Source organism: Anabrus simplex, chromosome 7 (assembly GCF_040414725.1).
Source record: "Anabrus simplex isolate iqAnaSimp1 chromosome 7, ASM4041472v1, whole genome shotgun sequence".
In the NCBI taxonomy this organism is placed as follows: Eukaryota; Metazoa; Arthropoda; class Insecta; order Orthoptera; family Tettigoniidae; genus Anabrus; species Anabrus simplex.
In genome coordinates, this window is record NC_090271.1 from 243,312,533 (window position 1) to 243,337,030 (window position 24,498).

A 24,498-nucleotide genomic window follows, 5' to 3' on the forward strand; every position below is an offset into this window, starting at 1 on the left:
GTTCAACGTTTGAGCTGTTTAGCACTGCAACACCTAAAGCAAGAATCTCTATTATGGTAGCCGACCTTCTGAGAGGTGAGGGCACAGAAGAATAAGAGGAAGAAGAGGAAGGAAGGAAGGAAGGAAGGAAGGAAGGAAGGGAGGAAAGAAGGAAGAATAAGAATGAGAAGAAATCCATTCGACTGAATGTTTCATTATTTTATTTTGCAAACATCACTGAATATTATATTGGTGCACATTTTCAACCTAGTCAGTTGGACTTTCTCGTGTTAAAGCCACTCTTTTAATAACATGATTCGAGACGACGAAGATCGACGGAGAACGACAGAGATCGGCGTAGAACGACGGAGATCGACAGAGATTTGGTACTACGAGGAATAGTTCCGGGGACGTGGCACTATGGAACATCTTGGTGTCTGCTGACAGCTGAGTTCCAGATTGCTGTTTGCAGAGCAGTATTCAACTGTTCGAACTCAACGAGAAGGTGTATATCAGGTGATATCAGTGCTTTTTCCATTCAATTCTGACTTTGAGCAGAACTTTTACAAACAGTGTCATTACTGACAAAGAACATTAAAAGTTCCCTTAATTAATATTTTACTTGGAAAATTAACGTTTTATAACCCTTCAAGTCAAGACAGACTTTCAAATAACAGTGTGCTCTCGTATATTCTCATTTATTGGAACTGTGAAATATCAATTGAGTACATTATTCGTAGTGGAAGTGTATCATAAACTCTCAATTTACAATATTTTCATAAAGTGTACGATAATTTACAAAAGTGTAGGACGATACTCAGAACTTTATACAAGAAGACTAGATTTGATTTCAAGTGTTTTCATATTTGAGTTTGATGTGTTCTCGAGAAGGAATTACCAAATTTACTTTATTCAATTCATGTAGAAAATGTAATCTGAAATCGCAAGTGCCAATAGAAAGACTTTAGGATTTCTTATTTACTGACAACATTCTTTATTATTAATATAGGCCATGAAAGTTATAATATACATAACAGATTGAGGAAGATATTATTCACTTGGATTTCACTTGAATTTCGATATTCTTTTGTTGAAACTGGAATTTATTTTCTATTAAAAATTTATGATTTGGCGACATAATAGGGTGACCTTCCAGAGTTTGAACAAAAGAAAGAAAGATATAATATCTATTATTTCGCCTTGTGATCCTCCCTCTATGTACCATCTCCTAAGGACTAGGCACCCCTTTGAAAGACCTTATGCTCTTTAAAATCAACTTTTCCTGGTACAATATATATATATATATATATATATATATATATATATATATATATATATATATATATATATATATATATATATATATATATATATATTCTCCAAGTATTAGCTCGATTGTCCGGATCCGACTTCCCTAAGTGACCTTAAACCAGTTTATCAAATGACCACTGATATCCTCGATATATTATTTAACGTGATTTTAATTTAATCTGGTCCTCAACATTTTTTACATTATAAATATATTTCTATGATTTCTTAACATCTAACTTTTATATTTACATTATTTCTAGCAATTATAACATTAATTATATCTAATATTATAACTGAGTTATTTTTTATAATTCCTAATCCTCATTACTGAATCAATATTCCCTTCTTCCTGACTCGACATCTTGCTTTGATATTAATCATCAATTTCTTTTATCTCTTGGTATCTCTTTCTTTTCTCATTCTTGCTTTCATGTTGAAGCGACAATTTTTTACTTGTTTTGGCTACCCGTGTTTTCTTTCGTTCTTCACGTCTTTTTCGTCGCTTTCTCTCTTTTTCTTTCCTTCTTTTTCTTTTTTCTTTCACGTTGTAGTATCAATTTTACTTCGCTCAGACGTTGGACATCAATTTTATTCCTATCCATGTCTTTTTCTTGCCTCATAGTTGGACATCATTTTTCTTTGTTCTCTGCATCATATTTCTCTTCTTGCTTCCACGTAGGGCGCCGAATTTTCTTCGCGCCGTTCCCGCGTCCAGGCTGGGTCGCAAAGAAATCCTGACTAGCTCATTTCAATCTAAAAATTTCTAACTTCGAATATTCTTGAGGTCGTGGGTCCCGAAAGTAAAAGACGTTGGGTGTGTTCGACGGCTAGATTCGCTTAAATCCACGTAAATCCTTAATGGCTGGCAACCAGGTAGGTACTTAAATGATAGCCAGCGTCTTTGTTGAAATTGTTAGGATTTCTACGTTTTTCCACACCTTCTCTTATGATCCTGGACCTGTAGTGTCTTGTGTGGGTAAGACGTCCATGTCTTCATCTCGCAAATCAATAATTTTCGCTTCATGAAATTCCATAGTACTTAACCTACAGTTGACTATAACTATTCGTCTATCCTAAAATATCATAAGCAAGCCAGTAAGTTTGACCATGATCATTTACTAAATTACAAGAACCTTGAAAGTAAAATTAAAATTGAAAAATTCTTGAAAGTAAGTCTTTCTCTTCTCCTAAGTTAATTAATTAATGAAGAAAATGTCAAAGATCTTTGTCTCAAAATAAACATTAAATATTTACAATTATTCTGTTGGAAAGTAGAAAACAATTTTGAGATGCTTCGTAAAATTCTATCAGATTACATGAAAATCACGTTTCAATACATTATTTGTCTGCTTGGATGTAAATATTTCCCTAGACTGTCTTAAAATCACAACATTTTGCAGATCTATCTGGAAAATTATCCGGCATACCTTTTTGCCTAGATTTAAACATTAACATTTCATATCATTCATATTAATATTTCAAATGATTTTATATCATCATAGCTAACTAATGATTAAGAAAAATATTAATCTTCTGATTTACATCGAGGATTTCAGTTTCAGTGGTTCTCATATGCGGATGGAAGAAAATATAAATGATAAGTCATTCAACACCATTGCATTCTATATTAAAATTATCATTATCAATAGCTCATGTGGATACTGTTTCTCAAAAAATTCCATTACTCCAGTGCCAATTGTTTATATCACGTACAACACATTAACGTGTGATCAGTGACTTACAACACCTTACTCATCATTATTTATGAAAAATATATGGTATGTCATGTAAGAAGACTTTCACAACCAATATCTTTATCATATAATTATTGGTAACCTCTTCAATGACATTATTGAGATAAATAATATGCATTATATCTCGATTTACTACAGGAAACACAACTGTGGTCAAGAATTTGGGTTAATGTTGGTTAATTCTGCTCAATTCTTCCCTATACGGATTCATTTCGATGATCTATCAGTGCTTATCCGATATATATATATATATACTAGGTGGCTCACGGACGCCGTACTTTCTACTTATAAATGTCCCGCATGTATAAGTGATGTGTGGGGTGTCTACCAACTGAATTTAACAGGGGAACTACTGCCAGCGGGCAGGTTACGTCAGAATATGAAGAGATAAGAAACAGAGTCACACCCGCAGCATGTTACTCAGCGCTGCCGGTCGAATGCACCCTTTGCATTAGTAAACATCGTTTTCGACCGCATAGTTCTAGGCTGGTGTATGCTCCAGCCGCACTATATTTGCTGTCTGCATATCGGCAGTAGCTAGTGTGATCAGCAGCGGTGGATACACAGACATTCTGGTTGGAATACAACAGAAGCTCCAAACAGACGTATGCCTTCTACATACGTACTTCACCTAACAGTATTAGTTTTTGTTTCATACATGCAACTCTTCCATCGAGTGGAATGTCTACACGTGTATAAATAAATAAGTTATTAGATTTCCTTTTCTACACCTTTGGCGTATCTACAAACAGTAGCGGCGATTAGTGGGTAGGGTGAGGAGGGACAGTCGCTCCCCCCCCCTCCACTTTGTGGAGTACACATTACATTTTCATTCCACTTTAGCCAGCTGGAGCTATGAATTATTTTAAAAAGCTGTTTGTACAAACCTTGTTATCTTATCTGCTAATTCCTTCCTTTTTTCTTTAATTATTAACATAATTATTGACGGAAATACGCACAAAATGCTGTTCGTCGCCGCTAACCAATTTGTATAGCACTACGGCAAGTAATGGAGACTTTGCCTGTGCTGTGAGGAAGGGTAGTAGGGGAATATATTGTTTGTCGAGGTCGTGGCCACTGAGTTATAATTCACCCACTTGTCGCGCGCATGCATCAGTCTGGCAGTCTCTTTAGTGTCTGTTAGTTTCTTAGTGAGTATTCAAATACTAAATTATTTTTAATTGCATAATCATGCCGTACTTCCATGTAATTATGCCGGGCGAGGTGGCGGTGGGGTTACGGGCGCGCAGCTCTGAGTTTGTACTCGGGAGATAGTAGTTTCGAATCCCACTGTCAGCAGCCCTAAAGATGGTTGTCCGTGGTTTCCCATTTTCACACCAGGCAAGTGCTGTGGCTGTACCTTATTTAAGGCCACGGTCGCTTCCTTTCCACGCGTAGCCCTTTTCTATCTCATCGTAGCCATAAATCCCATCTATGTCGGTGTGACGTAAAGCCAATTGTAAAAAAAAATCAGTTGTAATCGTATTTCAACAGGAGCTAATACCAACGTTCCTAAGTTATTTCTTTGTGTTATGTTATTTATTAAGTAAATGCCTCGTAGTATGTTTGTGAGACCTGGTGAAATTTTTTTTATACAGCATTGAATCAAAATCTAAAAGAAAAAAAGCCTATTATTACGAATAGGCCTAATCCACGGGGCTGATTAATTACATTTACTTATAAAAAAGCATAATACAAACGAAATAATTTAGTCCGGTGAATGTAAAGTTGGTATTCTCTCGCGTTGAAATTACAATTACAATTAAATATAACTGTTTTTACAATTGACTTTATGTCGCACCGACACAGATAGAACTTATGGGAAGGAAGCAACCGTGGCCTTAATTAAGGTACAGCCTCAGCGTTTGCCTGGTATGAAAATGGGATACCACGGAAAACCATCTTCAGTGGTGTCGACAATGGGATTCGAAACCACTATCTCCCGAGTGCAAGCTCACAACTGCGCGCCCGTAACCCCACGGCCACATCGCCCTGTACAATTACATAGATGTACGGCATGATTATGCAATTAATAATCATTTAGTATTTGAATACACACTGAAATGAAATGAAATGTCGTATGGCTTTTAGTGCCGGGATATCCCAGGACGGGTTCGGCTCGCCAGGTGCAGGTCTTTCTATTTGACTCCCGTAGGCGACCTGCGCGTCGTGATGAGGATGAAATGATGATGAAGACAACACATACACCCAGCCCCGTGCCATTGGAATTAACCAATTAAGGTTAAAATCCCCGACCCGGCCGGGAATTGAACCCGGGACCCTCTGAACCGAAGGTCAGTACGCTGACCGTTCAGCCAACGAGTCGGACTGAATACACACTAAGAAACTAACAGACAATAAAGAGACTGCCAGACTGACGAATGCGCGCGGCAAGCGGGTGAATTATAACTCCGTGGCCACGACCTCGGCAAAAATTTGTGCCCCTACTACCCTTCCTCACAGCACATGCAACGTCTCCACTACTTGCCGTAGCGCTATACAATAAAGGAAAGATTTAGCATATAAGACAACAAGGCTTGTACAAATAGCTTTTTTAAAATAATTCCTAGTTCCATCATCATCATCATCATCATCTGTTTACCCTCCAGGTTCGGCTTTTCCATCGGACTCGGCGAGGGATCCCACCTCTACCGCCTCAAGGGCAGTGTCCTGGAGCTTCAGACTTATGGTCGGGGGATACAACTGGGGAGAATGACCAGTACCTCGCCCAGGCGGCCTCACCTGCTAAGCTGAACAGGGGCCTTGTGGAGGGATGGGAAGATTGGAAGGGATAGGCAAGGAGGAGGGAAGGAAGCGGCCGTGGCCTTAAGTTAGGTACCATCCCGGCATTCGCCTGGAGGAGAAGTGGGAAACCACGGAAAACCACTTCGAGGATGGCTGAGGTGGGAATCGAACCCACCTCTACTCAGTTGACCTCACGAGGCTGAGTGGACCCCGTTCCAGCCCTCGTACCACTTTTCAAATTTCGTGGCAGAGCCGGGAATCGAACCCGGACCTCCGGGGGTGGCAGCTAATCACGCTAACCACTACACCACAGAGGCGGACATATTCCTAGTTCCAGCTGGCTAAAATGGAATAAATGTCATATTTACTCTACAAAGTGCGGGTGGGAGCGACTGTCCCTCCTCACCCTACCTCCTAACCGCCGCTACTGTTTGTAGACACGCCAAAGATGCAGTAAATGAAATCTAATAACTTATTAATTTAGACACGTGTAGACATTCAACTCGATAAAAGAGATGATTGCATGGAACAAAAACGAATACTGTTCGGCGAAATATGTGTGTAGAAGGCGTACGTCTGTTTGGAGCTTCTGTTGCATTCCGATAAGGTTGTCCGGATTAAAATAATGTCTATGTATTCACCGCTGCTGATAACACTAGCCATTGCCGATATGCAGACAGCAAATACAGTGCGGCTGTACCGTACACCAGCCTAGAACTATGCGGTCGAAAAGGATGTTTACGAATGCAAGGGATGCATTCGACCGGCAGCGCTGAGTAACATGCTGCGAGTGTGACTCTGTTTCTTATCTCTTCATATTCTGACGTAACCTGCCTGCTGGCAGTAGTTCCCCTGTTAAAATCAGTTCGTAGACACCCCACACATCACTTATGCATGCGGGACATTTATAAGTAGAAAGTACGGCGTCCGTGAGCCACCTGATATATATATTTAACGTTGGATGTAGAATACCGAAGGATTAACATATATCATGGAATTAAATATATGCGTTCTTAACCTTAAATCGCGTCTGCTAACTCAATATCTCCATTAAAATAAATCTATTTCTTCTCTCTCGACGAAATAATAAGCATCACCATCATTCCTCTTCTTATTCAACTGTTCTCCATATACATATCATCCGTTTCATATCTTCACATCACATTTCTTCTTTCATTTCAACAATTCTCATATATACTTTAACTCGACGCAGAATGATTCCACAAATATCATCTACTCACTTAAATATATTCCCTTTTCTTTTCAATTCTCTTCGGATTCACTTCATATTATGTGTCTTCATATAATCCACGTATAACCTGTACATTGCACTGTATCGCCTTCATTTCGTAACATAACACCCCAACTTATCCATTAAATTAACTACAACATCGTTATACTTCTCACAATTCAAGTAAATTAACCTCTTATTTATGATGGATAACATTACGAACGCATACTTAGGTTACCACTGTTCTAATACATCCTAGCCAAAGAATTGTTATATTCAGTCCGATGGCTATCTATTATCCTCCTACATCGTCATGTGTACGCGATTTCACATATAAATCCACTCTTCTTGAGCTAAATCAACGTTTCCACTGCACAATTATTTGTTTATCACAATAAGAAATGGCACTTTTAAAAAAAGTTTTTTTTCTTCCCTTCACTCCATCGATGTTGCGGTTAGATGTACTGGGACATCTATTAGCTAGGTATGGCTGCTACATTTCGCCGGTATCTGGGAACTTGTAGACTTCTCCGTCAAATCAGGTCATCTCCTTCAACTCAGGTCATCTTCCCCGGACATTCGGCCTCGTTCTTCTTAGCTTTTGATTTCCGTGGCTTTTTTTATTTCTTGCCAGCGATCTTAAAAGAATATTCGCTGCTCTTGTACGGTATTTCGTGACGTAGTCTGTTACGTAATGTCTTTCAATAGGCAACTTCAATTTCTTGGTTTTATTATGCAACTCAACGCAATACTTATATAGCTTTTCGCTCTTTTCTTTCAATATTACTCCAAATTCCATCCAAATATCCTCTTGTTCTCGCAGTTATAACGTCGCTCCATGTAGCTTGCAATAATTTTTCTTGAGGAATTTTTAATAATAATACCATAACAATACTATGTCCTTCTTTATTTTTCTCACCACCTCCTTGATAATAATTCTCGGCTTATTCACGATATAAATATTATCTTCTTGACACTGACGATAGAATTCGCGGGCCGTGTTCATTCTTCTCGCGGCATAGCATCAATTTTCGTTCCAAACTGTTCACGTATGACAGTGAAATGGCACAAAGTTATTATGAGAAAAATATATAATTTTACTCACTTGTACTCTATGATTCTTCCTTTTCTTCTTCTTCGTCTTCTTGTTCTTCCCAGTCTTTCTGTAGATGTAGTTATTCATGAGGCGTAGAAGTTGTGTGCCAATTTTGAAGTCGTAGCAGGATGCAGAATTTGCATTGTATATGCGGGTCGGTGATTTTTCTTCAAATGATGCACTTTCATGAGTTTTGTGTTCAATAAGAGGGGAGATATTACGTAATTGGAGCCTAAAATGAATGCGGGGTGGTACCTAACGAGTGATGTTATCAATAAAACGCTACACAGTGAGATGGGGAAAGAGCTTTTCGGCACAAATATATTATGCACCTTTATTATTCATTTTATTTAAATCTGAATTAGAATGAATTTCGGGATTTATGCCCAGGACAGAGAACCATGGAGGATATCCAGTTAGCAACTGTCTTAAGACAGATTTACAGAAGAACTATGACGTAATTTTTTCATTGATACTTTCATGGCCCGTACTTATAGACATGATTTAGGCTTTCGAGCTTATGCCGTGTCAAGAAAATAAAGTGAAATTCTTTACGATTCGCAGAGAACTGTGCTCTGCGTCATCAGAAGGAAATCTAGACTGTCCACGATAAAGGCTTCTTAAACAATGAGCTTTGGAATTCAGACGTTATAATAGAAGTGAAAATGGTACGTTTATTCGTCACCAGATGGCTCCCCGGACGCGGTACACGATAGCGATTGAAGCGGAAGTTGACGGAACCATCAGAATCAGTCTAAGAGGATCACATAACATTTGTACGTAACCATGGCCGTGACAAGAGGAATACCAAGGCGATAACGATCTGTAAGGAAACAGAATTTGAATTCTAACATCTTCATACCAAAGTGGTTTGAATCGCGAAGAAAAGGGAAAAACTCAGTGAAAGAAATGCATCTAAAGGTTGGAAAATTTAATAAAAAATCAGCGCTTTGATCATCTACTGTATGTATCATTTACGATCTGACATACTGGGTATTGTTAGAATATTCTCGAGATTTGTCTCTTGGCACAGGCCAGAGCAAAGTGTAGCTTCCACTGAAGTCCCAGTCTCATCCATGGCTGTGACAATATGAAAGCTCCTGGGGTATGCGTGGTGTTGAGTAATGACATTCGGAGAACAACCAGTGCGTCTCAGTGTTATGAAAGGAGTTGCTCATAGGGTCAGTCGTGCTACAGTAGCACTGCCTGGCCCAGTGAGGAAAGCAATGGCAAACTACCTCACTCCTCGTCTTGCCTAGTACGCCTCATTTTGGTACTGCCATTGGTTTTTGTGGTTTCCCTATAACTGCATAGCCTTTGGCGGTGCTATTTGAGGATCCAACTAGCCTCTGGGCTGACGACCTAACAGACAGACATTCTCGAGATGATGGGACCACATCGGTTACCCTACGGCACTTAGGGACAAAGATAACTGGAGGCGGAAGATGGGATGAATTATTTTGCTTCTCATCAACTTCTGAATGTACAGTAAGTTCTGAACCATGATGCGCGTATCAATTAATAGAGAAATACATGCCATAAGTAACGTTATCACTGCGGTGGACTTAGTAAAATTAGGACAGAAGTTAAATTGTGCAAGAAATTTGAAAAGTTATCAAACTCTTTGAAACATTGCCGTGTTTGTATCGATAGAAAGAGGGGTTCGAATGGGAGAGAACTGAGTCATAATAAATTTCCTCAGTCTTCAACTTCATAAATTATAAACGGAATGAATCATACGACTTGTATAAGCGCACGCGTTGACTGGTACGGAATGGTACGGAGTGGGGCGTAAATTAGCCATTTACGTCGCTAGGCAACCACAAGGACAATGGAGTTCGCAGAGCTTGGTATACTACATCAAAGACATACAGTAATAAATAAGTGATATGGAGCCCGACACCGAGATATTTATCTTCATCTCCGGTAATTTTTAAGTAGATCTCGGTGACCCACAGAACGCCTGATTCTTCAACTTCATGGCCGGTGCTTTTGGTCTGCATCATATTGCTAATATCTCTCCAATTGATTGGTGTTGTGTGGCTTTCGGAGAGGCCTGGTGGAGTTCTTTATAGTTGACTCCCATGGGCGACCTGCGACTCTGTGTATATGGTGGTGGTGATGATGATAATGAGGAACCTGGTGTTGGAATATAGCCTATTCGTGTCGAATGACACCAAGGAGTCTGCTCAAGCCTTAACGTCGAAATCCGACTGGCGAATCCCTGTCAACAGCATTACATGCTCTCTCTCCATATGAAGACTACGTTGAGATTTGGAATTAAATCCAGGCTTTTGACATGGAATCCACTGATTAAAAATGGTATATAACCACCTCTCCTACCTACCTGCCAACAATCTGATCGTAAACATATTTTTCCACCAACGGGACTCGAACCGGATAACCACGGTGTGAAAACCGTACAGACATGACGCCTAAATGATTATGGGGACCAGGTGGGTACTTTCTAGTGACCCCTGACAACTCTACTGTCGACTTAACTTTCGCAAGTGACAAGTTGCCCATTGCCTGTCTTCTCTCCCTGTAGTTACCACTGGTCACTTGGGGAATAAATTTGCATAGAATTTACTATCTAAATTAGACTCGTATCACGTGATATTGTAACGAAATCCAGTGGGACAGTCCCTCTCCTGCCCCCACCATTATAGTTTGCTTTCTTTGTTGGAATTACATGCGACGTCAGTGTATCTGCCATTAATTTGAGTACCGTTGTTGTTCCAACTATCGATTTCCAACTAAGGATGTCCGATATATGACCGAGAGAGTGACCGCGCGGCTTGGGTCACGTATCTATCAGTTTTCATGGGTTCGAATTCCAGTGTAGGTAGGTCTGAAGATAGTTTTCCGTGAATTCTCATTTTTTAGAATTTGATTTACGTCGCATCGACTCAGAGGTTATGTGGCGACGATGAGATAGGAAAGGGCTAAGAGTGGGAAGGAAGCGGTCGTGGCCTTAATTAAGGTACAGTCCCAGCATTCGCCTGGTGTGAAAATGGGAAACCACGGAAAACCATCTTCAGGGTTGCCGACAGTGGGAATCGAGCCCACTATCTTAGGCTGCTTGAGTTCGATTGAGAAGCCTCTCCAAGTTGAGGAACTACTGTTTCCTCAAGTTCTGATGCATTCTTGAAACATGGTCAAGGAAGCTATCATGCAGCACCTTCGTTGCTAATCTATGCAAGTATCTAAGACATGTTTCTTATTTAGCCCGCTCAATAACTAACGAGGAGAGCAGTTCCTTGTTACAAATCATAAAACGAGATCTAACACAGCCTCCTCTACCGAATTAGATGGGAACCGGTTGACTGCTAGACCGTGGGAGTATGTTTCTCCTTTTATCCTTTGAGAAGACATCACCAAAGTACCTGGTCCAATTAAGAGAAAATGGATGGCTCATGTCATCACATACTTTGTTGTCTCATCAGACTGTAGAAAAAAATTCAGCTGAATTCCATCTGGAGAAACGTGTTTCATCAACTAGTGGTAACAAATACTTTGACTGACTATTAAGCAAAACAGAACAAAATAACATGAACGGTAAATTGAAGAATGTTACGAAAGTTAGGATAAGGTCCCACAGTATTTTAATAATAACATTTCCTCCATATTTGTCATTGGAAAGATGTAAGGAATGTACTCTTTTTGTTAATTAACATGGAAGAGAAATAACCATTGTTTCCAGAAAACAGAAATACAGTGCAATTTTTATCGCTCCTTATACTCTAAGATGTGTACTTCGTGACCGAAAAACTGATAATTTTTGTACGAAAGAAAGAACATGAGACCTTGTACACCTCGTAACATCTTTCCTAATAAAATATTTATGTGTGCCCAGTAGCCATTTTTCTAATAAATTTAAGCAACTCTGTTACGTAAGGAAAGTGACAAGCAGCACTAAGAACAATTTGTAGTGCGTGTTACCATTTAAAATAATTTTAAAATCATCGAAGTGGACCTATTAATTGGAAACGAATGGATAATCCTCCGTGTATTATTTATCAGAGAAATCCCTATAACTAGCCCATGACTTTAATGACGAATCCGCTGTCAGTGCAAAAATAATGTTTGTAGTGAGGGCCGAATATATGTGTAAGAAAATGAAATGGTGTCCAATTTCCAATTGCGAAAATCAAATGATCATAAATATGTCCCTCGATCATGGTCATCCATTAAAGGTGGCTAATTTCAGAAGGCAACCAGCCATAAGACACAGTCTGCATGGTTGCTAGGTAACACTGTATGGCCATTCATAAATACCTTACATTACAGCCGGCACGGTTGCTAGGTAACATTCCCTGGCTATCCAACCATACCTTACATCACAGCCTGCACGGTTGCTAGGTAACATTGTCTGGCTATCCATCCATACCTTACATCACAGCCGGCACGGTTGCTAGGTAACATTGTCTGGCTATCCATCCACACCTTACATCACAGCCGGCACGGTTGCTAGGTAACATTCCCTGGCTATCCATACCTTACATCACAGCCTGCACGGTTGCTAGGTAACATTGTCTGGCCATTCATCCATACCTTACATCACAGCTTGCACGGTTGCTAGGTAACATTGTCTGGCTATCCATCCATACCTTATATCACAGCCTGCACGGTTGCCAGGTAACATTGTCTGGCCATCTATCCACACCTTACATCACTGCCTGCACGGTTGCTAGGTAACATTGTCTGGCCATCTATCCACACCTTACACCACAGCTTGCACGGTTGCTAGGTAACATTGTCTGGCCATCTATCCACACCTTACATCACAGCTTGCACGGTTGCTAGGTAACATTGTCTGGCCATCTATCCACACCTTACACCACAGCTTGCACGGTTGCTAGGTAACATTGTCTGGCCATCTATCCACACCTTACATCACAGCTTGCACGGTTGCTAGGTTACACTTCCGTCATACATTTTATTATATGTTACTATTTCGTTACACAAATTTTCGGAGGACCCCCAGCTCTGAGACATATTAATATCAAAATGATCTTTAGTGGTGGAGAAAACTATGATTTCGATGGACAACTTTCACCACAGTATTTTCAGTTTCGTATTATCGTACAACGCGCACTTCTTTCTATATAAACTCGCCAGAATACGCGCTGAAACATCTCCAGTAAAACATTTGACCACAGACCGCACAATCACGATGAAGGTGATATGTGGATAATCTGCGGCGCTAAGAGTTTAAATACGAACATGAAACAGTTTATATCTATTCTCTGTTTAGGTTATGATCACATGCAGATTTGTTTTCTTTTATATTTATACGCTTTAATTATCATTAGCAACTAACATTTTAATTTAACTAAATATAACTAATTTTCTGTAGACAGCTTCTGGAAATCTCGCCATATTACTACAGATAACGTGCTTGTAGAATGTGTAACACTGTTTATTATATAGAACAAAACATCGATATTGTGTACAATACACTTCTTAGGTCTAATTGTAATATTTAATGTCGTGAGAGACAAACTAATATTATTCGCTTTACCTCCCACTAACTACATTTTTACGGTTTCCGGAGGCGCCGAGGTGCCGGAATTTAGTTCCACAGGAGTTATTTTACGTGCCCTAAATTTACCGACACAAGGCTGACGTACTTGAGCACCTTCAAATACCACCGGACTGAGTCAGGATCGAACCTGCCAAGTTGGGTTCAAAAGGCCAGCTCCTCAACCGTCTGAGCCACTCAACCCAGCAACAAACGTACTGTAATAAGAATTATGTAAATGCATGTCTCAATACAATTCGGATTACAAGAAATTAATTCTATGTCTTCAATTTTTGGTGATCTTTAAACGAACTCGCGGACTTCAATCCATCACTTCTTGTGTCAGCCAGTGTACAAATGGTCGTATGTATTAGTTCGATCATCATCATCATCATCATCATCATAGGCATTATTTCCTGGTGAGTACAACAGTTCTCTTCTGAGTGCGTCAATGTCATCGATACGGTCCGTTTGACGTCCTGGATCGAAAATATCTGCTATATCCTGCTGGAATACTACCAGTTGATCCTCAGGGGAATAACCTTTCCGACACCCGAACATGTAACCGAGATAAGAGTAAAGGAGAATTTGCCAAGTATGTGCCCGCTATTATGTATGTAAACCTGAAGTCGTTTTCAGCAACTCAGCAAAGGGACTGAACAGTCCGGGTGAGAGTAAGCGGCCTTGCCTCACTGCTTTACAGATCTTTGCACATTCTGTTACTTAATTTCCCGAGCGTGACGACAACATTCTGAGGTTAATGTCGATTAAACGTTAGGCTGATTATTCGCTGCGAATAGTATATTATTGTTCAGTCTCTTTTAACTTATGTGTCCTTTTAGGACATGAAGTTAACTATCGGTTCATTTAAAATTATCCTGTGAAGAGTCTCATAAGTTATATGTGGCTCACTGTAAAGGAGGACTTGGAGCGCTAACTTCATCACTTCATGAAAACATAATACATGTTTATTACCACGTTTTCTAACATTCTGGCGATCCTATTTAATAAAAACTACAATTATATGTAATAATAATAATAATAATAATAATAATAATAATAATAATAATAATAATAATAATAGTGCTTGGCGTCTGGAGAGGCCTGGTGCAGGTCTTTCTAGTTAAAGCCCTACAGGCGACCTGCGTGTATGTGAGAATGGTACCCTAATTAAGATTAATCCTGATGATAAGGACAGCACCAATACCCATTCCCCGAGCCAGAGGAATTAACCAATGAAAGTTAAAATCCCCGACCCTGTTGAGAATCGAACCTGAGACCCCTAAGATCAAAGGCCAACAAGCTAACCACATTCCCCGAGCCAGAGGAATTAACCAGTGAAAGTTAAAATCCCCGACCCTGTCGAGAATCGAACCTGAGACCCCTTAGATCAAAAGCCAACAAGCTAACCATTTAACCACGATGATATAGATGTTCATTCCCATAGGGAACCTGAAATATTTGTCCCGAATGAGTAAATTTATAATACCAATATAAATGGTCCGTTATTGGACATGATACATTTTCCAGCTAACTCATTCCTGGTTGCCAGCGTTTCGCCCCAGTGTGCTAAGTTGGGCTCATCAGTTGGTAAATAGCACACTCACCAAGACGCATGGCTAGTGCATACCGTGGAGGCCAATGCGTAGGCTATTTGGAGCCACCGGCTTTGTCTCATTACCAAAAATTGATGCCTGCCTGGCCATGAGATGATATAGATGTTGATTCCCATAAGGAACCTGAAATATTTGTCCCGAATGAGTAAATTTATAATACCAATATAAATGGTCCGTTATTGGACATTATAAATTTTCCACATCTATATCATCTGATCGCCAGGCAGGCATCAATTTTTGGTAATGAGACAAAGTCTCTCATAGTGCATTGGCACTGCCGGTGGCTCCAAATAGCCTACGCAGTGGCCTCCACGGTATGCACTTGCCATGCGTCTTGGTGAGTGTGCTATTTACCAACTGATGAGCCTAACTTAGCACACTGGGGCGAAACGCTGGCAACCAGGAATGAGTTAGCCGGAAATTTTATAATGTCCGATAACGGACCATTTATATTGGTATTATTTAACTACGAGCCGGTCACAATTATCCATAAAAAATATAAGTTCATAGTGAGTAAGTGAAATATAGAAATGAAGTGTATTAGAAATCAGCATAAAAATGCGGGAGCGATTTGGGCTGCAAACTACTTTTATTTCTTTTCGCTGCTGACGGCGGAGTTGACCGCCAACGTTCCGGATACCGGTCAAGGATATCGGAGAATCAAATTACGATACGTGCTCTCAGCGGAATATCTCCCTACTGACCTAGAGCCTCACAGCTGGGTAGACATCGAAACCACTTGCAAAGTATGCCATTCCTTAAAGACTTAGCTCAGTATATTAATCTGCCTCTATCTCAGACACGACTCACTGATTCACTGTCAAACAACCTTGAAGTCTTTCTCACCACTTTTCCATTTCACCTACTTTCTACCATTTTCATAACCTTGGAGAGTTTCAAAACACAGATTTAACAGAGATGAAAATAGCGAATACGTAAATCTTTTTGTGGGGGAGGTCAATAAAATATATTCAATCCATAGCTTGCCTGTCGTAAAAGAAAGAGGTGTCTAATATGTTGGAGGTGTTGTCTTCATAGTTAAATTAACAGATTAACTTTAATGTGAAAACAAAAAAGAATAATTGTGAGTAAAGATTCAGAGCAAATACGTTCGTACAACAAGCTTGTTGCCAACACAATGAATCATGTCACCTGTTTCTATGGTACTGAACGACAGGTGCAGCACAGAGATCAACAAAAGAATGGCACTGGCTAAACCTGCGTTTCATAAAGAGAAATGTTTTGACAGACATATATATATTTTCAGATCAAAACAATCTTTTGTGATGAATGTTCTGTTGTATGGATGTGAATCTCGGACAATTAACAATCACAATCGCGAACGACTAGAGGCACTTTAAATAAGGATAAGGAGTAGAATGTTGCAAATTGGATGGGTAGAGAAGAGAACTAAAGCAACAGGCGGTTTCAATGCAATTTTCATTTATTGTCCATATAAATTTACAGTTGTCAGACAACTTCAAGATATACCCTATACACAACAAAAGCATATAGTCTAATTTATATGCAATTGAAAACACACATTCTGATTTATTCATTTAAGGAATACAAGCACCTGTCAATTACGAGATGTTTTAATGATTTTTGAAATATTGTACCAGTTAAATAATGAATAACCTTAGGCAGTTTGTTGTAGAATAATATACCCTTCATAATTATGTGGGCTACGGTCCATCTTTTTAGAGCAGTGGAAACTCGTGTGGTAATCATTCCTAATTCTTATGTTATAATTGTGCACCTCTCTGATACTTACAGACAATATTTTGTTGCACTTAATAAACAGAATAGATTTATAGATACCCTGGAAGAAAGTGACATAATATTATGTGTTATGAAGGAATATTTGCAAGTATTTCGATTAGGAATATGAAAGATGATCCTCAGAGCTTTCTTTTGCAGAATAAAGAGCCGTTCAAAATATTCATTTGCCACACAATCCAATTGCTCAAATGAAGGCATATTACTCCTTAGTACACTTTTAGTAACACATTTGTATCTACAATTGTTTATAGCCTACGTAATAAAAATATTCCACATGTTAATTTTTTTACAGACATAGTTTACATGATTCTTCCAAGACATATGACTATCTAGAACAATGCCTAAGAATTTAGTAAAATCTGTTGTTTTAAGGTGTGTGCGATTTAGCTGAATACTTATATCATCATTGCAGTCCCTTTTAAAATCAAAATTCACCACATTAGGTTTTCTTAGGATTCACCATGAGGTAACTGGAAGTGACAAATCTGTTGATATGTCTTAATGTGCATTAATATTATGTACCATTGATTTTCCTCAAGTAATAACAGATGTGTCATTTGAATAGGATACAATGGTGGAATTTACAAGTTCTGGCATTTCATTAACATACAGGAGAGAAAGAAAAGGTCCCAAAATAGGACCTTGCGGAATACCGCTTATTGTGATTTCAAAGGAAGATCTGACCTTTTTTTACCTCGTTATATATTTCATGATTTACTTCAACGCATTGCTTACGCTGTTGTAGTAAGAAGTTAGCAGATGTAAAGTGACACCACAAACACCATAGTGTTCTAGTTTCTTTAACCATAGATCGTGGACTACGCTATCAAAAGCTTTAGATAATTCTAAAACTACTGAACTAACAAACTTATTGTGATATAGGTTATTTAAAACATTATGAGTAAAAGTTGCTAGAGCAGTGACAGTTGACAAACCATGTTGAAAATTTCTAAGAAGAGGATTCTTCCCAAAAAATGCTAGAAGACGATTTAAATTTTCTCAGTGAGTTTACCTAAAGCAGAATTTATAGTTATAGGCCTGTAGTTGTTTATATCATCGGCTGCTCCTTTGTTATGAATAGGTTTAATGATACTAGTTTTGAGACATTCTGGGAAGACTCCATTCTTTAGCGCTTGGTTTACAAGGTACATTAATGGAATAATAAGCTCATGCTTGTACTGTTTCAATAATTTTGAAGAGATTCCGTCCCACCCAGCTGAAGGAGAATTCCCTAGGCTGTCGATGGATGATTCTAATTCTTGGGTCGTCACAGGGAATAAGTAAACTGATTGATCTAATCTAGGTAGATTTTTAATCTCATGAAGACAATTTCCTGTATTAGTTCCATTAACGATATTGCTACAGAATTTATTTAAGGCAGTGCACACTTCTTGTGGGTGGGTAATTGCAGAATCATTCATTTTTAAAGATATATTTTTAGGACTGTTGTTGCAATGTTCACCCCTCTTCCTTATTTCATTTACAATTTTCCATTCAGATTTAGTCACGTTTCTGTATTTTGTTAGCTTTCTAGTAATATTTTCAGCCTTTAACTTAGTAGGAGTCTCTCTCTAGTGAGCTCTGAGGAATTTTTAGATCGAAATGGTATTACGAATTAGTTGACTTGATAATCTCTTTTGCTGCCTTCATTTTCTCTTGGATGTAATTCAGTTCTGATTAATCTAACCAACCTACCAATGTTCTGTTTTTCTCAACTTTCTTTTTCATATTACAGAATTTGTTATAGTGGATTCGGAAAATCTCATGAAATTCATCCCACATATTATTAACATAATTGACTATAAAAATGCCGACTGCGCAACGTTTCTGCTTAAAATGTTCGCTGCTTCAGGAAGAAACGATAAGTTCTACAAACGCTCCTGGAATTGCGCCCGGTATCCATGAAGTTAAAATTATATAATTAGTACCAGTACGATGGCACGGATTTTAAAAACAATGTTATTCAAATTTTAAATTACGAGACTCTGCAAAACGGAAAGCTGCCTGTTGACAGCGAGGCTACGCGGAAATCTTTCGCGGCATTACACGTGCCTATAAAAGGATATATTATTACTCATTACATCGTCCGTTGATCACATTCTACTGAGGCTCACATGACGGTGCACTCTCCTCATAAATCTTAGGAAACAGGTTCAGAAGGTCTCTGTGTTTTGTGCATATTTGATTCCGTTCTCAAGTGTTTTATTGATCTGATTCTGGGTCTACTTGGTTGAAATTCGATTACTAATTTTTTTTAAAATGTTGTATTACTTTTAGTGCCGGGATATCCCAGGACGGTTTCGGCTCGCCAGGTGCAGGTCTTTCTATTTGACTCCCGTAGGCGACCTGCGCGTCGTAATGGGGATGAAATGATGATGAAGACAACACGTACATCCAGCCCCCGTGCCATTGGAATTAACCAATTAAGGTTAAAATCCCCAACCCGGCCGGGAATCGAACCCGGGACCCTCTGAACCAAAGGCCTGTACACTGACCGTTTAGCCAACGAGTCGGACATTCGATTACTGATACATAGTGATCAAATTCGACGATTCCTTTTAACCATGATTCACCGGCAGGTAATTCCGGGGAGAATAAAACAGAAGTGAAACAAGTCGTTCGAGTAGAACGGAGGACGGATTTGCCAAAGTTGTTTTTAGCAAACATCTTTAATATATATATTAAAGGATTTGGCCAATTTTAGACCGCTTAGAACCTATTGCTATGGAAGCGTATTTTCCTCTTCTTCACAGAACTTCTTCATACGTAGGCTGATCGCCTGCGCTAAGTTCCTCCAATAATGCTCTCTGAGGTTGACGTGGAATTCGCAAAAGCGTAGAAGTGATATGTCGCTGGAAGTTCAACCTGTTAGTTATGATGAAAGCCGGCCCCGTGGTGTAGGGGTAGCGTGCCTGCCTCTTACCTGATGGCCCCGGGTTCGATTCCCGGCCAGGTCAGGGATTTTACCTGGACCTGAGGGCTGGTTCGAGGTCCACTCAGCCTACGTGATTAGAATTGAGGAGCTATCTGACGGTGAGGTAGCAGCCCCGGTCTAGGAAGACAAGAATAACGGCCGAGGGGATTCGTCGTGCTGACCACACGACATCTCGTAATCTGCAGGCCTTCGGGCTGAGCAGCGGTCGCCTGGTAGGCCAAGGTTCTTCAAGGGCTGTAGTGCCATGGGGTTTGGTTAGTTATGATGTAATCTGTCATCTTCAGTCTTTGTAGATCTTATAGTATCTCTTTCAGCCAACCGCTCGTGTGTTTTAATTGGAAGATGTAATAAAAATCTTCCTAGTTAGCCTTTTGTTGTTCATTCTGCGAAGGCAACTATAAAATTGTAGTTTTAGGATTTTAATGGTGTTTGTAATTTACTCTACTGTATATTGTGGTAGAGGTCTTCAGTTTTCTCTTCACCCAAAAGTATTTATTAATTTGGGGTTCCATATTTTTCCTAATGATTTTATTTCTTTCTTTATTTCCCAGTTCATCTTGTTCACCTCTTTTGTTCAGCGTTAAAAGTCCTGACCATATAATACCCCTGGTTTAATGACAGTTGTGTAGTGCCTAATTTTTGCCTGGAACGATATCGATCGTTTGTTGTAACAGTGATGAGTGATTTTATAAGCCATGCCCTTCTTCTTCGTTCTCTCTTTGTAGGTTGTGTTGACTTGATCTATTCTCTCAGATATTTGAATTTATAAACCCTTTAAATATGTCCATGTTGTGTTGTTAGGCACTTTCCTCCATTGTGACCCTATGTTCAATATATTTAGTTTTTCATATGAAACTTGAAGTCCAGTTTTAATGGCTGTGTCATGTAGAGTTTCCACCATTATTTGTGCTTGTAATATGTTTTATGAAATTAAGTTACTGCTATATCATCAGCAAAGGCAAGATATTTCACCACAAATATTCCCTCTCCTTGCCCCAGATGGATGCCTTGAATGTTTTCTTCATGAAATTTAATTTCCAATTCCCTCGCGAGTTTGTTTAATATAAAATTAATGGGAATTGGTGAAAGTCCATCACCTTGTCGAACTTCAATATTGATTTTGCAGAGGTATGAAAGTTAATTTGTTGTATCTGTTGTGTCTGTAAGTGTTTGTTCAACCGAATTTCTAGAATATTTTTATCTGTACGTAATTCTGCGAAAATCACTATCTAGTGAGTAATAAACCTTTCTGAAGTCAATGAAAGGGACAGCACTCTTGTTACGTAATGTTCTTTTTCTAAGGATTGTTTTCAGATTGAAAATATGTTCTGGACAAAATCGACCTCTTCGAAATCCAGCTTGGTACTCACCGATAGTGTGTTCTGCTTGCTCTTCTAGATTGTGTAAAAACGCTTTAGAAATAATTTTGTAAGCTGTTGCTTGTCCGGCCCCGAGGTGTAGGGGTAGCGTGCCTGCCTCTTATCCGGAGGCCCCGAGTTCGATTCCCGGCCAAGACAGGGATCTTTACCTGGACCTGAGGGCTGGTTCGAGGTCCACTCAGCCTACGTGATTAGAATTGAGGAGCTATCTGACGGTGAGATAGCGGCCCCGGTATAGAAAGCCAAGAATAATGGCCGAGAGGATTCGTCGTGCTGACCACACGACACCTCGCAATCTGCAGGCCGTCTGGCTGAGCAGCGGTCGCTTGGTAGGCCAAGGCCCTTCAAGGGCTGTAGTGCCATGGAGTTTGGTTTGGTTTGGGGACTGGGTGTTTGTGACATACTGAATGTTCCTTTCCTCACTCACAACATTCCACACTACCGCCATTCCAATAACACGCAATTTCATACAATATGGTGCCAGTAGGGGCAAAAGATCCACATGGGTCGACTCCCCGAACAAATAACATTAACCTCTATAATTGTTGGGGTCAGTCTTATACCCTTTCCTCATGCAGAGGGTGGATTCTGGCCTGTTTCCAATCATATTGTGTTGTTTCTTTTTCCCAGAAATCTGTGATAACTTTGTATAGAACTTCAGCTGTCAATTTACCACCGTGTTTCAACATTTCAGTTACTGTCCCATCTTCAACAGATGCGTTATAACTTTTGAGGTGGTCAGTATAGTGCTCTATCTGCTGTATATTTGCTGGCTCTAATGGAGGGTTTCCTGTTCTGGCGATGTAAAATGTAGTCTTTCTAAAGGTTCTTCACAGGTAAGGAGTTCCTCGAACTACTTCGCAAGGAGCTCACAGTTGTATTTCTTATTAGTGACCACTCTCTCGGTCGAACCCTTGAAGTGAAGGTTCAGTGGTTTGTAACCTTGCGTCTCCTCTAGAAATACTGTGTAGAAATCTCTAGTACTGTTATTGTTAAAATCCACATCTATTTATTACAGTCGCTTCTTATCATAATTACCTCTATTCCAATGATTTTGGATATTTTTCTGATCTCTATAAAATGAGTTCAGTCATCTCCTTTTTTCCCTTGAATTCCATAGCTGCCAGACTGCGAGCCTGCATCACATGTCGTATTCCACTACCGGTGTTTCCTTTCTTCTTGGTGGCTGTCCCAATTCTTTTGCTGATTCTCTCCGAACATTTCTGATCTCTTCCCAATTGCTTACAATTTTCGTACGTAGTTTATTGATGGATTCGGTCTTACTGTCTGATGAAACTTTTGTGTCTATTTTAGAGATTTATGAACAATTTGGTTTGGATTTGTTTGGCTGTAGTTTTATTTTGATCTCCGTCAAAAATGATCACAGATAATGTTCATTCTTATTCTTATTCCAACATTCAGGCTTTCTCTAAGGTTCTGTTTCATAATTTCCACATGATCTAACTGATACGAACCTAAATGTGTATTTGGAGAAAACCACGTTTTCTTCCTCCTCGGTAATTTTCCAAAAGAAGGTTTCCATTAATTTAATGCCCAGTTGCATTACAGTTACTCGTGATATAGGATTTACCTCCTGGAGTATTATAATGCTCGTTGGTGTTTACCATCGTGTCTTATATTGTAAGAAAGTATCTTCAATGTTACATCTGCGACCGAATTGCCAGATGCAGCCCAATATGGAAACAGACGCCATTGACAACCGCCCCTAACATGGGGAAGTGGCGCTACAGGAAAAACGCTGATATCAGTTTAGTCAAAGCAGGTAACTTTTACTAAATTTATCCTGAGCACTCAGCTGTCTCTTTCGCCACTTATGCTATATTAATGGCTATCTCCACCACCACAGTTGCTTTGAGGAATGTATCGCAATGCTGGGAATGGGCCCTTACTTGGGACTACCAGCAGGGCGTGCTTGACCAAGTTTGGCAGGGTTAAATAATAATAATAATAATAATAATAATAATAATAATAATAATAATAATAATAATAATAATAATAATAATAATTGCATGACCTCAGCTATCACATGCTTGCATTTTGATTTGACACCGTTGAGGCTGACATCATGCCAGTTTCGGTGTGTTCCCGAGTTTAAATTTATTTTGCTGGATAAACATCGAGCAAATCATCAAATATATTCATAAATATAAATTATATGTTTGTTTGCTATAGCCTAATTATCATAGCTGTCAGTGTAACAGGTTCACAACATGACATGTCAGACAAGAACAGTAACCAGGTGCCAAAAATATTATAATTAAGGCCCGCTAAATGTGGGCCAGCTTCGTGCCTGCCAAGACCTCTACTGTTCTACATTTTTGGTACCGGTACTGAAGTGCTTGAAACTCTCCTCATGGTGCCCTGGGGTCCTCACAACTAATTAATGGCGATTATTGGAGTTTCATGTGATGTCCATGATAATAAATAAGCTTCATTCATAAATCTTATTTGATCGTTCAGGAGCTCTTGTTGGTAGCAATTACGTGCATCACATACCGACATCGTCAAGCATCTTAATAATAGAGGCAGCCTATTCTGGAGAGAGTTGTGAGTCAGGAGATATATGTCAGATAGTGAGCAACTGTAAATCATTGGTATTCGTACGGCTTGGTTAAGGGCTGCGAGACTGTACCTGCTACCAGTTTGAGTTCCGAAATAATAATAATAATAATAATAATAATAATAATAATAATAATAATAATAATAATAATAATAATAATAATAATGTACGTTGGGTATTCAGCCCGAAGGCTGGTTTGATAGCCTAGGCGTCACTAGGGAATGAGGAGTGAGATAGTTTCCCGTTGACCGAGCTCGATAGCTGCAGTCGCTTAAGTGCGGCCAGTATCCAGTATTCAGGAGATAGTAGGTTCGAACCCCACTGTCGGCAGCCCTGAAAATGGTTTTCCGTGGTTTCCCATTTTCACACCAGGGATATGCTGGGGCTGTACCTTAATTAAGGCCACGGCCGCTTCCTTCCCACTCCTAGCCCTTCCCTGTCCCATCGTCGCCATAAGACCTATCTGTGTCGGTGCGACGTAAAGCAACTTGCAAAAAAAAAAAAAAAAGCTTCCTGTTGCTTTCCTCACCGAGCCAGAAGTTTCTATTACACATCAGTCTGCGAA